The sequence below is a fragment of the Schistocerca piceifrons genome, chromosome 6 (genome assembly GCF_021461385.2).
Source record: "Schistocerca piceifrons isolate TAMUIC-IGC-003096 chromosome 6, iqSchPice1.1, whole genome shotgun sequence".
Lineage (NCBI taxonomy): Eukaryota > Metazoa > Arthropoda > Insecta > Orthoptera > Acrididae > Schistocerca > Schistocerca piceifrons.
The window spans coordinates 479,437,165-479,450,449 of NC_060143.1; positions in this window are offsets into that span (position 1 = coordinate 479,437,165).

The following is a 13,285-nucleotide window of genomic DNA, read 5'->3' on the forward strand; positions in this document are numbered from 1 at the left end:
CTTAACTTCGGTGATCTCACGGGAACCGGTGTATCCACTGCGGCAAGGCCGTTGCCGCGGTTTTTAATAGATTTGGAAAACTCTAGAGTTTAATACACCTTTAAGTATGGTTTGTATGTTGTGCAAAATTCATCGAAGAATCTTTCTTACTTATGAAGAAAAGTGTACCTATAGCAACAAATTCTGCCATTAGTAAGCGAAACAGGTGATGAAATTTCACATGTAAAGAAAATTATTATGTTATGTTTTCGAACTTCCACTGCTATAAGTGTGAATTCTGAATCCTTCCTGGTCATGCTGACAAAGTTTTATGAATTTATTTGTAAAAGTCTAGACAGTGGAAATTAAAAGGTCCTGTGGTGCCTATCCTGCTCCAAGTCGTGCCGCTTGACGTCCTACCCCCCTTATAAGTTTTAGAATATGATTGGAATGATTGTACTACAGAGGCAACTCGGCAAGTCGTACTACCGGCACATCAGTACTTGTCATGGAAATGCACAACTTATAACTGCAATCCGAGAAACACACAGTGCTTAATTTTTAACTGTAAATAGTGAAAAGAGTATAGTACTATTGCATCTCTGCATATTTTTATATTTGCCTAATTTACTAGTGTTTTATTAGATATGTTTGTCGTTTATATATCACTTTTTGCCGATGCTAGGAAGAGGATATCCTGCTGAACGTTCGATTTTCTTTCTTTTTCCATTTATTTTTGAAATATATTCACTGACTGCGAATTCCTTGGCATCAGATATATAAGTATAGATACAAAACCCGGTAGTGACACATTAGAACATGTGCTGGACCGGGGCCTGAGCCAAGATATACCATTTATCGCGATCGGTGGCCTTAATCCCTTCAGCTATCCGTGCGCCCTCCGAGGACCGACCAAAACTTCCATTTACCAGACGGTCTACATCCTGAGTAGAGGTGTCTACACCCTGATTTATTAAGAAGAAAGATCATCACAAATTGAGCAAGTCAATAATACGTTGATCCACCTCTCGACGTTAGGCAAACAGTTATTTGGCTTGGAACTGATTGACAGACTTGTTGGGCGTTTTAAGTAAGTCTGCAGGCGTCCTCCAGAGGGTTATCTTGGCAGATTACGTCTAGTTTCTGCGTTAGATCGTGTAAATCCCAAGATGGTTGGAGCGCGCTCCCCATAATGCTCTAAACGTTCGCAATAGGGGATAGATACTGGGAGTTTGCTGGCCAAGGTAGGATTTAGCAAGCACGAAGAGCATCTCGGCGTGTGCGGGCGGGCATTATTTTGCATAAAAGTAAGCCCAGAATGGCTTGACATGAAGGGCAACAAAACGGGACGCAGAATGTCATCGACGTACAGCTGCGCTGTAAGGGTGCCGCAAACGACGACCGAAGTGGTCCTGCTATGAAAAGAAATGGCGCACCAGACCATCACACCTCGTTGTCGGGCCTTATTGCGAAGACAGTCAGCCTCGTAAACCATCGACGTTTCAAGAGTCTCCAGACATGTCTTTGCCTGAAATCCCTTTGACGGGCGTTGAACTGTCTTCAGTGACGAGTCCGCTTCGAACTGAGCTCTGATGACGCGAGTGGAGACACACTCGGGACAGCTGTGGGATAATAATCTTGATGCGTCTCTAGGGTTAAAACAACGCAAGGAGCAGCTCAAGTGGCTACGGAGTGGACGGCTGGACCAGGAAAACATAAAAGGGCAGCAGCATTCATATTACACACGCTGGCTTTATTTTAACTTAGATTATAATTAACAAGTTACGTTTCCAGTTGATTATAATGCACCTTTAAACAGTAAAAAAAAAAAATCTATCTCCAAGACAACAAATTTCGATTGCTGGTATCGAACCACGAAATAATTAACACCCATCAAAAGAAGTTCTGAGAGCTCCGGAACCTGTACAGAAATTTGGAACAGAAATCAACATAAACATCATTTCCGCCCTTTTTATTGCTCATCAAAACCACACACTGCATGTCGTACCACCCTACAGTGGGACCTCCAGAGGTGGTGGTCCAAATTGCTGTACCCACCGGTACCTCTAATACCCAGTAGCACGTCCTCTTGCATTGATGCATGCCTGTATTCGTCGTAGCATACTATACACAAGGCACTGTTGGTCAATATTGTCCCACTCCTCAACGTTGATTCAGCACAGATCCCTCAGAATGGTTAGTGGGTCACGTCATCCATAAACATCCATTTTCAATCTACCCCAAGCATGTTAGGTAGGTTTCTTGTCTCGAGAACATGCTCGACACTCTAGTCAAGCGATGTCGTTATCCTGATGGAAGTCATTCACAAGATGTACATGAGGGGGGCTGAACTGTCGTCCATGAAGACGAATGCATTGCCAATATGCTGCCGAAATGGTTGCACTATCAGTCGGAGGATGGGATTCACGTATCGTACAGCCATTACGAAACCTTCCATGAGCACTATTGTCGTACGTCGGCCACACATAATGCTACCCCAAAACAACAGGGAACGTGAGCCAATCCTGAGCGGTCCATTCGGCACGTTGTTGGGCCCATCTGTACCGCTTTGCATGGTGTCGTGTTTGCAAAGTTGGACCTCACCATGGACGTCGCGACTGAAGTTGCGCACAGTTTGAGTTGTAACACGACGGCCTGTGGCTGCACGAAAAGAATTATTCAACATGGCGGCGTTGCTGTCAGGGTTCCTCCGAGCCACAATCCATAGGTAGCGGTCATCTACTGCAGTAGTAACCCTTGGGCGGCCTGAACGAGGCATGTCATTGACAGTTCCTGTCTCTCTGTATCTCCTCCATGACCGAACAACATCGCTTTGTTCCACTCCGAGACACCTGGACACTTCCCATGTCGAGAGCCCTTCCTGGCACAAAGCAACGATGCGAAAGCATTCAGCCACGGTATTGACCATCTAGGCTTGGTTGAACTACAGACAACATGAGCCGTGTACCTCCTTCCTGGTGGAATGACATGAACCGATTGGCTGTCGGATCCTATCCGTCGAATGGGCGCTGCTCACGCATATTTGTTTACATCTTTGGGCGGGTTTGGTGACGTTGTGAGCGTACTGTCATATCGCTGGCTTAGTAGTGGAGTATCTTTGCGGGCAGCCACATCTGTCTGTAGAGTCGAGCGCGGGACACCGAACTGATATGTTGTGTTGTGGATAGCTCTGCATGTAAGAAGCATTGTTAGTCGAAGTGTTGCTACAAGTGCTATTACAGTAAAGTGATGAAACATGGAAGTGATTCAGAGGAAAGTGCGTCAAGATGTAATTAACAATGAGCAGTGCCGTTGATAACGTGTTTATGTTTCCTCTCGTTGCGTGTCGCACAGCATCGATCATCCGCGCCGTGTTCGCTCTCCCAGAATGAACCAATGTGAATCAGTAGAAATAAGTCACCATGAAAGAGCGCAGTCAAGTGCCAGTGTTTTGTAGCGAGCGTGAGAACGTGCGTTCGATCATTGCGCTTCCGCACTATCAACAATCAGCCGCGCCGCGACGGTTACGCGCACGCTCATAGAACTGAGAACTGTGATCTGTAAATTTAACTTCGTGAACAGCGTTAAAATATCATTACTTGTGTCAAGGAAGACTGGTACCAAATATCTGTGTGTGCGTGACGAGCGTAAGAACTTTCGTGCGATCATTCTGCTTCCGTATCATCAACAATCATCCGCGCCATGTTCGGTTAAGCGTACGCTCTTCTGAATCATATCGTGGACTGTTAATCATCCATTAATTGGGATAACACTTCTGAATTAGAGGGTAAACTGTGCAACCTCCGATTTTCTTTTATCGTCTCAGAATATAGTTGTTTATACAAGACGTAGAACAGTGTTGTGTTTTGACTTTGAGTGGTTCCCCTAATTCGCTTGCATATTTCAATAGATAATTCCAAGCAAGCCAGCAGCAGTTTGGAGCAGGACAGTATGACCGCCGCGGGATTATCAGGTACGTGGTGTGGACAGGGCGCACGGTCAAGCAACAGTCCGAAACGACGACCACTTTAAGGGTCCCTACCCCCATTAGTACTCCCGGGGGTGTTACAACGCCTCTGAACAGTCAAAGACACTGTGTCTGTGATACAATATCCACAGTCAGTGTCTATCTTTAGGAGTTCTGGGAACCGGAATGATGCGAAACTTTCTGTGATTTGTGTATAATATGTTACACAGAAAGTCAGCCCTTTTAAAATTAATCATTTCTGCAATAAGTAGTTAGTGACAGAACAATACGTGAAAAACAGTATTCACAGCATTAGATTGTAAATAGTTAAAAATATTTATCACAGAGAAATAATAATGACAAAGCTGTACTTAAACAGTGGGGCTCAGATAATTAATAATTTTACCCCAAACAGAGCTGAGGAAAAGAGTTTTTAAAGAGTAAAAAAAAAATTATCCCATGACTATAATAACAACAAAGGTGCAAATAAGCAGCAGGGTTCAATTAATTAATGATCTGACCCCACACAATAATAATGACAAAAGCTTATGCAAATCAGCTTCTTTATAGTTAAAAATTAATACGGTACACCAGGTGATCGTGGTATGTTCCAAACGTGAATGTGAACACTACCCGCGGCATCGACAAAAGGCGCACCAAGGCCCTTGCGTTCAAACGGGAAACACGTCACAGCGCCGCTAAAGAAGTTACTGGCCGCAAAATACAAATGGGGTCATATCTATAACACATTAAGATTGGCCATAAGCGACCGATAATGTAACAGGTACCATTTAAATATAAATATGCACATACAGGACACTGTGTCAGGTACTTCCCCTTCCTTTTTTCCTTCTTTTTTCTTTAGGCGCTGGACGGAAAAGTTCCATGGAAGGTCCAGAGAGGGCCGGAAACAAGCTTCAGCGAGCCCGGCCACGCCACAAAATAGCTTACGAACAACTAGGGCGATACTAAACTAAAGCTTTAAAGAAACTGAACAGCACGTTGCTAGGCATCCCAATATGTTCAATAATTTTCATGTCTGGGGAGTTTGGTGGCCAGCGAAAGAGTTTAAACTCAGAAGAGTGTTCGTGGAGCCACTCTTTAGCAATTCTGGACGTATGCTACGTCGCATTGTCCTGGTGGAATATCCCAAGTCCCTCGGAATGCACAATGGACATGAATGGATGCAGGTGATCAGACAGGATGCTCACGTACGGGTCACCTGTCAGAGTCGTATCTACACTTATCAGGGATCCCCTACCACTCCAACTGCACACGCCCCACACCATTACAGAGCCTTCGTCAGCTTGCAGTCCCCTGCTGACATGCAGGGTACACGGATTAATGAGGTTTTGTCTCCATACCCGTACAAGTCCTTCTGCTCGATACAATTTGAAACGAGACTCGTCCGACCAGGCATCATGTTTCTAATCATCAGCATTCCAATGTGGTGTTGGCGGGCCCAGGCGAGGCGTAAATTTTTGTGTCATGCCTTCGGCTCTGATAGCGCATATCGATGATGTTTCGTTGAATGGTTCGCACGCTGACACACGCTGTCAATTGTTGATGGCCCAACGTTGAAATCTGCAGCAATTTTCGGGAGGGTTGTATTTCTGTCACGTTGAACGATTCTCTTCAGTCGTCGTTGGTCCCCTTCTTGCAGGATCTTTTTCCTCCCACTGCGGTGTCAGAGATTTGATGTTTTACCGGGTTCCTGATATTCACGGTACAGTCATGAAAAGCTCGTACGGGAGAATCCCCACTTCATCGCTACCTCGGAGATGCTGTGTTCCATCACTCGTGCGGCGACTGTAACTCCAAGTTCGAACTCACTTGAATTTTGATAACCTGCCATTGTTGTGTTATATTGGCGTTGCCGACCGCAGCGCCGTATACTGCCTGTTTACATATCTCTGTATTTGAATACGCATGCCTATATCACTGTACAGTGAAATTTTCTAGTGGAAATAGTAAACAGTAAATAAGTTGCAAATTGAAAGGTTTATTAAAACCTGATTACCATTGTTCCAATGTGTGTGTGTGTGTGTGTGTGTGTGTGTGTGTGTGTGTGTGTGTGTGTGTGTGTGTGTTGAAATCATGGTAAAGGGATTTCAATAAACCTTTCAGAATGCAACTGATTGGTTGTTTACCATTTATACTTGAAGTTTATATAAGCCACTGAAATTTCTAACAACGCATGTAACTTCATCAGAGAGGACGGGAGACTAGCACTGGCCAAGCGAAATTTATTAGTATCAAACATATGCCTTGATTTGAGGAAGAAATTTCTGAGAATGTACGTTCGGAGCACAGCATTGTATGGATGTGAAACATGGACTGTTGGGAAATCAAAAGTGAAGAGAATCGAAGCATTTGAGATGTAGTGCTACAGAGGAATGTTTGAAATTAAATGGACTGATAAGGTAACGACATGAGGAGGTTCTGCGCAGAATCGGAGTGGAAAGTAATGTGTGGAAAACACTGACAAGGTGGAGTGAAAAGATGATAGGACATCTCTTAAGACATCAAGGTATAACTTGCATGGCACTAGAAGAAGCCGCAGAGGGCAAAAGCGGCACACGAAGACAGAGGTTGGAATACATCCAGCGAGTAATTGAGGACGTAGGTTGCAAGTGCTACTCTGAGATTACGAGGTTGGCGCAGGAGTGAATTTCGTGGCGGACCGCATGAAACCAGTCAGACGACTGATGACTCAAAAAAAGAAACATCCTTCTCCAGTATTAGCGGGAAAAATCAGTTTAGAGCCAATGACGTTGGCCCACCAACGATAGCCACAGGAGCTTTAGCCGATAACCCCCTCCTTCTGCAGTAGATCGAGGAAACGTCTCTTCCTATCCAATGTCGATGGCCCACCAATGGTAGCCCGAGAATTTTACCCAATAATGGCACTCCTCCAGCACAAGCGCGGCAAAACTCCCCTTTAAAAGTGAAGGCTGCACTGGCCCAATTTGCAGTGGACACCCCAAGATCCTGAAGAAGATCCCAGCAGAGGGGTAGAAACATCGATTGTTTGGAGAAACATGAAGAAATATAACGTGGCTTAACAAGCCAGAAGATTTTAACTTCCCTTATTCCAGTATCTTGTCTGTTTAACATAACACTTACTTATACAATATATTACTGAAAGCGATATCTATGTGCTACCATACGAGATGTATACATAGCACTTACAACTAAATCTTCGACCTACTCCGTTCAGTGTGGGTGTCAGTACCACATAAAAACGTCTATGAGGTTAAATGAACATAATGTTAAGAATATAAAGCTAATATCGATGATGGAACAATGTACGCCTGATAACTGTTGTTCCAACTGCGCAAATGCACATCTAAGATGGTTCTGTAAATATTCTGTTACAGTTTTGGACGTGATATATTTAATGTTGTTTCGCGCAACACTTGCATACTTCAATGTTATACACTTCGTTATATGTGGTTTTGATCTTCTTTGCTACAGTGGATCGGATGATGTTCTGATCCTAGGCTGAAATCGATCGTCTCTAATAAAATACGCAGATACAGCTGTTTATTGCATACTGCAGTTCTTAGCATATATTTAATCTGTACATCACAACCTCCATAAAACACTGCAAAATTGTTTCCCAATACGTGTAATTAAAAGCACCGTCGACAATGAACTTCGAACCATAAAGTGCAGTAAATTTTTGAATTAGCACATATTTAAATATTTTTCCAGTGATGAAAACCTTCCGTTTTTTATTTTCCGGTACAGTGTTCTTTTAATCTTCGTTCATAGGCAAAATTTAATAATATTTGCAAATAATCATTCTGTATGGTAAAAGAGCAAATACCACTAGATAGTGTAGCACGTGCTCTGCACCGTATAGTGTGAAAATAAGGTTGTTCAGGATTGAAAGAATACGATTTGGGGGATTTAATTATGGGAGAATTTGTAGACGTGGAATTAGCAACGGAAACAGTGGAGCTATTCAAATAATAAATGATTGCGTAAAGCCAGCTCGTCCACAGGCCCTGGCGGGTTCTCCATTATCGAAGGACTACCCTGTCATGATCTACCAATGACGTCATTACATGCACTCTGGAGGGTCGTAGGGTCAACACACTGCTCTCCCGGCCGTTGTTAGTTTCCGTGACATGGAGCCGCTGCTAGTGGGTGAAGTAGCTAATCAGTTGGCATCACCAGGCTTATTGCACCAGTTACGACTCCGTCAACAAAGGAAAAATCGCTGGCAGTATCGGGAATCCAACTCATGGTCTCCAGATGGCAGGCAGCTGTTCTGACCTCTCCATTACAAAGGCAAACAAACTGTAAATGAGAGTCAAGAGAAAATCTCAAAGGACTTAATATAATTTAAGACGATTCAGTAACAAACCACAAGGAGCTGAAAGAATTTAAGGAGAGTTGAGAGAAAATCGCTAATGAATTTATAGAAAAATAGGAAAAAAAACAAACGAGCAGGAGGTATTATTATCATTTAAGGAAAGTTAAGAGAAAATAGTGAATGAATTAAAATGAAAATAAAGTGAAACTCACGAATGAATTTAAGGGGACCAAAAGGAAACCGGAAACCACAAACAAGAGACAAGAGGAAGTCATGAGGTAAGAAAGACACATTCGTAATAAAATACAAAACACAAACATGCCTTGTCCGGAATGGTCTGTAACAATGGAGCTATACTTGAAACCAACATCAGACTCAGATTCTATCCCTCCCATATCCACCTCCATAGCACTTCCCCAATCCCCAGATACCCAACTTTAGGTGTGATGTGATCTGTGTCAAGAGGTGCATGGCACATGGGAAGATGTGTGATTAACAGAGCCTCAGGGATACTAGGTGACCTCCCTGAGTAGTTAGTCTTGCATCACGTGGAATGCCGTAGTGTCGACCTAATAGGTTCCCGATTCTCGTGAGATCAAAATGGAGAACACGGAAAAGAAACACTGAGGGATTTGATGTGACCTCAAACACCGAAACATCGTGGTTGGGAACAGTGGTTGTTTATGCAATTGGGTCTGGTGATGGACCAGTCGTAGATGTGGAAAATTGTTACCGAGAAGTAGGATCAAGTCAAGATCAGACACTTGTCTCGGTCTCAGACGAGGAAACTAGTTAAAGAACAAGAAAAAAAGACAGGTGAAGAATAGCATAGGAAACATAGATGAAGGGAACGATAAGTTCCTGAATGTAAGACCTCCACAGAAAGACTGTCTCACTTTGAACGGATGCTTAACCCCCTTATACCTCTGTGACAGGGAGCAAGAGAGCAAGGGAGGAATCCAATACTTCCGCTTCTCAGAATAAACGGAACCAGAAAATGCCAAGGCAGGAAATAGGGAAACAGACTGACAGTACTGTAATATCGGTTTTCAGAATGCTTGTTATCCAACAGGGATATCCAATAGTCAACATCAATCCACAGGAGACAGCGGTCATCCAGCTGGCTCTCCTTACGAGGAATGGAGGTTCAGATATTTTTAAGCATGGCCAAGATGACGGCTTTGGACCTACATTTTAATTGCCTACTTCGTATTAATGGCCGCAGTCACTCCAAGAAATAACGTGTGGTTTCTTGCATTGTGAATGACGTCCAAGAGAGAGTGGTGTTGCTTGTCATTTAATGATGATGACGACATCATTGACAAAGTAGAATGGCTTTTGACGTCATAAGTAGGATATTGCCTTGAGTCACGTGACGTCACGTACGTGAACAAGATGAACCAAATAGTACATTGCTACACCACTTATGAGTATGTATTTTGTTGTGTATCACTACCTAAATCTTATATAGTTTAATAGGGTGACAAATCTGTGTGTTCAAGTAACTTGTCACAGCATGATGAATTTTTACATTGTAGAATTTTGATGTGGAAGTACTGTAAGCTTGTCAGTGGCATAGTGTGATACCGATTACCAGTTTTATTACTCTTTTTTTAGTCTGTAACTTTGTATTTGCAATTCTCTTGCCAAACTCATGGCTCAATGTTATGATAGCTGAAGTATTTAACCTCAGCTATGAGATCATACATATAGGGTGGTCCACTGATAGTGACCGGGCCAAATCTCTCACGAAATAAGCGTCAAACGAAAAAACTACAAAGAACGAAACTTGTCTGGCTTGAAGAGGGAAACCAGACGGCAGTATGGTTGGCCCGCTAGATGGCGATGCCATAGGTCAAACGGATATCAACTGCGGTTTTTTTTTTAAATAGGAACCCCAATTTTTTATTTCATATTCGTGTAGTAAGTAAAGAAATATGAATGTTTTAGTTCGACCACTTTTTTTCGCTTTGTGATAGATGGCGCTGTAATAGTCACAAACATATGGCTCACAATTTTAGACGAACAGTTGGTAACGGGTAGGTTTTTTAAAATTAAAATACAGAACGTAGGTACGTTTGAACATCTTATTTCGGTTGTTTCTATGTGATACACGTACCTTTGTGCACTTATGATATCAGAGAACGAATGCTGTTACAGCTTGATTACCTGCAAATGCCAGATTAATGCAATAAATGCTCAAAATGATGTCCGTCAACCTCAATGCATTTGCAGTACGTGTAACGACATTCCTCTCAACAGCGAGTAGTTCGCCTTTCGTAATGTTCGCACATTCATTGACAATGCGCTGACGCATGTTGTCAGGCGTTGTCGGTGGATCACGATAGCAAATATCCTTCAACTTTCCCCACAGAAAGAAATCCGGGGACGTCAGATCCGGTGAACGTGAGGGCCATGGTGTGGTACTTCGACGACCAATCCACCTGCCATGAAATATGCTATTAATACCGCTTCAATAGCACGCGAGCTGTGTGCCGGACATCCATCAAATTGGAAGAACATCGCCATTCTGTCATGTAGTGTAACATCTTGTTGTAACATCGGTAGAACATTACGTAGGAAATCAGCATACACTGCGCCATTTAGATTGCCATCGATAAATGGGGGCCAACTATCCTTCCTCCCAAAATGCCGCACCATACATTAACCCGCCAAGGTCGGTGATGTTCCACTTGTCGCAGCCATCGTGGATTTTCCGTTGCCAAATAGTGCATATTATGCCGGTTTACGTTACCGCTGTTGGTGAATGACGCTTCGTCGCTAAATAGAACGTGTGCATAAAACCTGTCAACGTCCCGTAATTCTTCTTGTGCCCAGTGGCAGAACTGTACACGACGTTCAAAGTCGTCGCCAAGTAATTCCTGGTGCATAGAAATATGGTACGAGTGCAATCGATGTTGATGTAGCATTTTCAACACCGACGATTTTGAGATTCCCGATTCTCGCGCTATTTGTCTGCTACTGATGTGGGGATTAGCCGCGACAGCAGCTAAAACACCTACTTGGGCATCATAATTTGTTACAGATCGTGGTTGACGTTTCACTTGTGGCTGAACGCTTCCTGTTTCATTAAGTAACGTAACTATCCGGCGAACGGTCCGGACACTTGGATGATGTCGTCTAGGATACCGAGCGGCATACATAGCACACGCCCGTTCGGCATTTTGATCACAATAACCATACATCAACACGATATCGACCTTTTCCACAATTGGTAAACGGTCCATTTTAACACAGTTAACGTATCACGAAGCAAATACCGTCCGCACTGGAGGAATGCTACGTGATACCACGCACTTACACGTTTGTGACTATTACAGCGCCAACTATCACAAAGCGAAAAAAGTGGTATAACTAAAACTTTCATATTTCTTTACGTACTACAGGAATATAAAAAATGAGGGTTCCTATTATTAAAAAAACGCAGTTGATATTCGTTTGACCTATGGCAGCGCCATCTAGCGGGCCAACCTCAGCGCCATCTGGTTTCCCCTTCAAGCTAGACGAGTTTCGTTCTTTGTAGTTGTTTCGTTTGATGCTTATTTCGTGAGATATTTGGTCTGGTCACTATCAATAGGCCACCCTGTATATATGTCTTTGTGATAGTGTTATTGTCTTTGGTGATATACTTTTGATCAATATTCAATTTTGCATTTATAGTAAAATGTTATAGGATCACCTTGTAATGTCTTCAGCTGTTCTTTCTGTAATGGACATTCCAAATCAGCTCTCAGATACAAAGTACGTGTGACGCATTTTGGCTGTTGTAGTGCAACTTCCACATTTGAATTTGCTGTCTTTTCTTTTCATTTATTTCGCACACTAGTCTTTGTAGAATCACTGCAAAGATGTTTACTGTACCTACTATCGGGTACAAAAAGATGAGGAATCTATGGGGTAGTATGTGAGGTTCACCGGTTGTACACTTCTAGTTACGTTCGGACGTATTTAGCAGGTGCTACCTGCCGTGCTGAGACAACCGGGCTTGAGTTTGAATGGAGGCACTTGTCCTCTACCGTTTTCAGAAAGGACGTGTTTGCTGTCGAATGACGCAGGTTACTGGGCGCTGGTCGTTGAGGTGGTGAAATTTGGATAGGCTGCGTGATGGAAGTCGTACTTATAGTGAACTTTGTTTAGTTGAATTTCTTATTTATAGGAATTTGTTTGCCACGTTTTCCTTCTGCACTAGTAGTGCACGAGTGACTATGGTCTACTTAATTTTCTTGGAACAGTATGTAGATTTACATTCAGATATTCTCTCATATCAATTTTTGTGGCCACTTATTTGCTTATTTAAAGGAACTAGGGTGATTTTGCAGTCAGTATACGATCACACGATGCAAAACGTACCATTTATCTTCACTAATTCGCAACATTTTAAAACTGTCTTGCTGCAATTCACATCAAAGCTCTCTTTCTTTGCATGCTTACCAATCAATAAGGCAAGTTTTGGTGTTCATGCATGAATCGTGGTTTATTTTCAAAGAATATTCTTAAGAATTTATTTTATTTGCTAGCAATTCATCAAGAACATTAACACATTTAATCACACTACGTAAGCATGGAACTAGTAGCCAGGGAGTAACTGATCAAATCATAAGCAAATTCCTTTTAACAAATGGGAATTTTATTCACTGTAATAGTGCCTAAAAGCATATTTTAAAAGAAACAGATTTAAAATTATAATCAGAAAGCACCCTCTAAATATGAAGTTACAATTTATTCAGAGGCAGAAAGAAACAAGTTTTGAATGTATGAGCTTTCGGGTAGAGAACCTTGCCGCTCCCTTTTGACACGGCCGCAGTTACGACCGCTCACAACAGCCTCTCAAAGACTACACTAGTGCAAATCTGCAACACACCAGATTACTTTAAACTAAAGGTTTTAACAATTTACGAACGCACACAAACTATGCAACCCCACAGGAGGGATGAAAATGGTACAAAACGCTAAAAATTAAAATATTAACTTTGCCACCGTAGGTGCAACTTGAT